This window comes from Salvia miltiorrhiza, chromosome 7, assembly GCF_028751815.1.
Source record: "Salvia miltiorrhiza cultivar Shanhuang (shh) chromosome 7, IMPLAD_Smil_shh, whole genome shotgun sequence".
In the NCBI taxonomy this organism is placed as follows: Eukaryota; Viridiplantae; Streptophyta; class Magnoliopsida; order Lamiales; family Lamiaceae; genus Salvia; species Salvia miltiorrhiza.
Window position 1 is genome coordinate 50,826,801 of NC_080393.1, and position 5,841 is coordinate 50,832,641.

The 5,841-nt window shown below is 36.1% G+C and overlaps 1 long non-coding RNA gene across 1 annotated transcript; it reads right to left on the reverse strand.

The window, feature by feature from the left end:
* Nucleotides 1-879: 879 nt before the first annotated feature.
* Nucleotides 880-2,444, reverse strand: LOC130994673 (uncharacterized). Its single transcript, XR_009091865.1, has 2 exons — nt 1,577-2,444; nt 880-1,383 (listed from the first exon to the last, which is right to left on the reverse strand). It is a non-coding gene; the product is annotated as an uncharacterized LOC130994673 (long non-coding RNA).
* Between the last annotated feature and the right edge of the window lie 3,397 nt (nt 2,445-5,841).

Here is a 5,841-nt window from a genome sequence, read left to right on the forward strand (position 1 = left end):
GTGATAATTTGAGTAGAAGAAATGTTCAGATCAGCGTGGAGGAGAGATGGTGCAATGCATGTGTTTCTAGTGAGGAAACGACGGAACACCTGTTCCTCCATTGCTCGAAAGCAGCGGCGGTATGGGATCAGATCTTTCAATGGCTCGACATCAAAACGGCAAATCCGAGAGGTATCTTTCAACACTTCATTTCTTTCATCGCGGCTGGAAAAAAGAAGAGAGAAAGAAGACTGCTTAAAGCTTTGTGGGTGGGAACAGTGTGGTTGCTCTGGGAAAGCAGGAATGGTAGTCGTTTTCAGGACAAGGCTTGGGATATTGATAGACTTGTATTACAGATTAAGGGGAGACTTTGGAGTTGGAACGAGGCCTACAAAATCGTGGAGTTAGGAATTCCTTTTACTTCTTGGTGTTCCAAAGACTTTAAACTTGTTTTATTGTTTTGATTGGCATTCCTGATGCCTTGATCCATTTTATTTCAATAAAAATTTTACTTTACTGATCAAAAAAAAAAAACAAACACTCCTGCGAGTCCTGACGATTTTATTATATATTTGATTTTTGTCTAAGAAATAACCTACCTCAAAACGTATGTAATAAGAAACCAAATAAAATTTTCAGTGCTATTACACTTATTCTAAGATACTAGTAGTTTTGTTGGCCTATCGTTCATGCTTATATTTCAAATATTGTTTTTGTACTGTAATTTTAATATCAGAATTTATACTACATTTTACTTTCTGATATTTTTCCAATTAAAATCTTGCCATAAAAGTTTTAACAAGACTGCTTGAGCGACCGGTGGTTCCCTTTGCTTTAGATTTTCTCTTTATTTTTAGAAAGTCCTCTCATTTGCCAAATCTACCGCATATTAATGCACAGTTTTTGACAGCAGATTTTTCCCGCCAATAGCAGCACCCTTTCAACCTAATGGATATTGCTTTGGTTTATGTCCGCTGGGTTAACAAAAGCTCTACAGTTTTGGCTCCAAAGTATTGAATTTGAATTTACTAAGTGTACTTTACAATCTATAAATAGCAGCTCATTAGCTGCTAATTTTTCATCTTTCCATTGTGCAATTTGGGTTGGGGAGGCGTCGGCAGCTGCTACAAAGTCGTCGGACCAATGGGCCTAGACCGGGGAAGGGGAGCGCAGGCTGATGCTACGGGGCGTTCGAGGTGAAACGAGGCAGGCAACGCCAATCGGAGGAGGCAAGAAGAGAGAGAAGCCGTTGGGCTGGGGAGGCAGAGTCGTTGGACGAATAGGCCGAAACTGGAGGAAGTGGACGACGGAAAATAATGGGTTGCACCTAATTTCGAGGTGAAGAAAGGCGGGCGACGACAACCGGAAGAGGCAAACGACGTCGACCAGTGAAAAAGGGACCAGCTGAAGAGAGGAAAAAGAGAATGAATGCGGCGCACATATGTGTGTAACCCTAATAAGGAGAAATAAACACAAAGCATAAATAAAGAAAAAAGATGTCGTTGGGCCACAAATTTAAGCCCAAAAAAAAAGCACAAACTCGCAACCCAGCGCCAAGCCCGCAACACAAGCCCAAAACCATGTCCAGGAGTCTGACCTGCTAGGGTTTTGCGCCACAGCGGCGCCCCTCCTCTGCCCCTTCGTCCGTTCGCCCAGTCGCCGCCGCTCCAGCTTGCCGCGGCGTCGTCGCCTCCTCTCCGATCATCCGCCGCTGCTCTAGCATCCACCGGTGAGCGAACGCCGTCTGAAACGCCCTTTCCTTCACAAACACATCCCTTTCTCTTTCACTATCTTCCCCCCTCTCTCTCTCTACAACTCATTATCATGGTGGTGGTATCTCAGCCGATTGTCGATGGCAATCTGGCCCACATCAAGACATGCAAGGCGGCCGCGAACGCCGTCGCCATCCCCGTCGTGGACCTGTCGGAATCCGGCGCCAAAAGCGTCATTGTGGATGCGTGAAGAAAGCTGGGGTTCTTCACAATTATCAACCACATAATATACATGAATTTCCTGGCCGAAATGGAAGCGGAAGCTATGAAATTCTTCAAATTGGCGCCGCAGGAGAAGGCGTAATTCGGGCCCCCAAACCCCTTCGGCTACGGCAGCAAGGTCATCGGCCCCAACGGCGACGTCGTGTGGGTCAGGTACCTCATTTTCTCCACCAACCCCGATCTGGAATTGGAGATGGAGGCGCAGCGGCTCTAGCCGGTTTTGTGCTTGCCAAAAGTACAAATGTATATTGAAATTGACAAAAAATAGTATTAAATTCACCATCAAATACAAATGGAACAAAACATTGAATATACCTCAAAATAAATAAATAAAAACTGCTGACAAAATATTAAATACAAAACCACCAAAAATTTTGCTATGGCAATATTATTTATAAATTTTAATTTCTTCTTTTCCTTCCATTTTATAGATAGAGCATACAATATTGTCATTTTCGTGTAATTATTATATGATCTAATGAAATATCATGAAGTGATCTTTAATTTATTATATGATATACTATAAGAAATGAATTTAAATGAGCAAATTATTATAATTTAAAGCTTTAACATATTAAATAATTTATATTTTTAGGTAATTATACTCTTGAAACTATAAGCCTTCAAATTTTTAAATTTTCATGTTTTCTCTATTATAATATTTTAACTTTTCAAATTATGTATCTCTATTTGTTTTATATTAAAATGTTATTAATAAGGTATTACGTAACTATTATAAAATGATAGCGTATTACATATCTTATAACACTTGCACAATAATCTCATCTAACTAATTAAGTAATATTTTTTGTAATTATAAATTAGTTATTAAATCTTACTCAATATAAAGATGAAAATAATATAATGGATTGGATAGTTTCCCAAAAAAAATATATAATATTTACCGGTTAATCGGAACCGAATAAGGGACATTTCCCTAACCGGTAACCGAACCGGTTAATGGACCGGTTAATCGGTTAACCGCATTAACCGATTAATTCTACATTTCTGAATTTGTTCGAACAAACACATTACAAATTACGTCGCAAATCGTCTAACGTTACTTGAGTATCCCAGAATTGGACATTTGATCTCTTTGGGGAATTCTATCAAACAGGTAATATGCTAACTTAAATGCATCGCATCTTTCTTCTTCCAAAAAAGAGCCATTTTTGTACTTGAGAATAATATGTTTTATAATGTGAAAAATGCATTGGATTAAGAAGATTGAGATTGTTACCTATTCTTTTGTATTCAAATGGAGATTTTTTTTAAAGCCATTACATATATATACAGATTCCCGTCGCACATACACATACGGATTCATACAGATACACATACAATAATAGAGGACAGCGGACTTACTCGAGGCGCCCCTTGGTGCGGCGACGAGGGGTGGCTGTTGCTGCTAGGGAGTGGGGAAAGCGAGGGCCTGCTGCAGGTCTGGACGCGGGCGTAGCAGTTGCTAAGTGACAGAGAGCGAAGGTACAGGTCATCCGGCGCGAGGCTGGGGCGGCGGTTCAGTCCGGTATAGTGCGGGGCGTCGCCAGTGGTCGGAGGGAGGCAAGGCAGACGAGAAGGAGTGGTCGAGTGGAGGCAGACGGAAAGGACCGAAGGAGGCAGCGATTGAATGAAAGAAAAGCCCTACAAAATATAAATTCGTTAATTAATTTAATAAATTAAATCGGTTAATTGGTTTAATCGTTCAACCGATTAACCGGTTAACTAGAAATATAATAACCAAAAATCGAACCAAACCGATAAAAACTGGTTATCGATTAATCGATAACCGATTTTTCCGACAGTTTTAACCGGATAATCGGAACCGATTTATCAACCCTACCAATAAACCACCATAAAAGTTAATATACATAATATCTATCTAATATGTTGTTGATACAACATTCATTATATTGTATAAATATGTAAAAATTTGAAGGATTATAATTAGTATGATTATGTCCAAAAGAATTAATAAGAATATATTTTATAGATGGAGGGAGTATAATTATAAAAAAATAAAGCAAACTAATGTACTAATTTACCACTAACACTTTCAATCTAATATATATATATATACACACACACACACAAACACACACACATAGAGAGAGAGAGATTTTATTTTCACCAATGGTGAAAATAAAATCGGGCCAGCTCACCGGATTTCGAGTTAATCGGGTGTGGGCTAATCGGACTGAGGATTTTGTCGAATTATAAATTTTCAATCCTAACCTTAAACGTTTAGGTTTCCGGCTAGCCCATCGGGCTAATCGGGTTAAAAGCGTAAAAATAAAATAATCTTTTTTATTTTGTTATTCTTAATGATATAATGTATAATGTATATAATATACATAGAAATCAAAGATTAAATTATATAGCAAGCATGAAATGCAAAAATATAAGATGTTGAAGAAAAAAAGTCGAGATTACATAACATATAAAATAAGTTAGTGACAATAAAATGTTTCAACTTTTTTTTTTTAAAATAATAAAATATCCATCAATAATTTGAACTCATAGAATCAACGCATCTAAAAAATACAAAAAAGTAAAATGATGTGACTTTATTATATTTTGTCATTTTTTTAATTTTTATATCTAAATATTTTATGTTACATATCCAGGTTTCGGGCTAGCTCATCGGGTTAGTCGGACCGACCCTAAAGGGTGTCGGACTATTCGATTACGGGATAATCGGGTTGTAATTTTTATTAGGTTGAAAATTTTCAACCCTAACCCTCTCCAGTTGACGGGTTAATCGGGCTAGCTCATGGGTTTCGAGCTGGACTGACATCCCTATTCACCATCCAAGCTAATTCTTTTATATATATACTATCATCTAAATTATTATTTTTTTAGTAATTTTCACCATCTTACATATATATCTACGAATTACACAATATATTTTTTTTATATACTTAGAGAGAATAGCGAAAACTCCTAAAAAGGCACTAAATCACACGCTTTCTCGCCAATTTGCAATTAAGGTAAGAATTGTTTGGTCTTATTATGAATGTGAGATAAATAATTATGAACGGTGTATTCACTGTTCCAATCCATGAAAAAGATATCTGCAAATCTTCATGGGCGAGATTGTATATAAAATCTTTCATTTTTTCTCATAAAATTATTCAAAAACTTTGCAAATTTTCTACCGAAAAGATACCTCTTGCCAACGGCATCGCCATTCACCGGCGACAATACCACCACCACCGCCCTTTCTCTCCTCTTCTGCTTCATCTGACAATAGTAATTACACCGTCGTTCGATGGTTACAACTGTAAAAACGAGGTTCTTTTGTCTTATTCACATGAACTATTTTAACAGTAAATTGACTGTTGAGATTATATTTGCATTTATGGACTTAAGAATACAATTTTTTTTAGGGCAAAGAGACTTTGGCTTCAAGACTTTGTGTATACACACACGCACACATATTATTGTTATTGTATCTGTAATCCGAAAAGAAAATTAGACATTATTAATGGGATGAAGGGAGTATAAAAGAATTAATTTAAATGATAATTTGTTGAAGGTTGATATTTTTTTATTGAAACTATTTGAGACTTAATAAATTCGAATGGTAATGAATTAAAACTTATTTAATGATTAATTATTTATTAATTATAATATTTATTTTGTAGTTGATTTGTGATGGTATACTTTAATTAGTGTCTATAAATAATTTATAAAGAAATAAAATTATTTTAAAAATCATCAATATTGTACAAATAGTTTCAATAAAAAAAATATTTGCATTCAAAAAATTATCATCAATTTTTTTTGTATTAGTTATTTCTAATTAACTGTATTTGCTATTACTAATATATTAGCGTGTGTTAGTATATTAGTTAGTTAGGTTTAA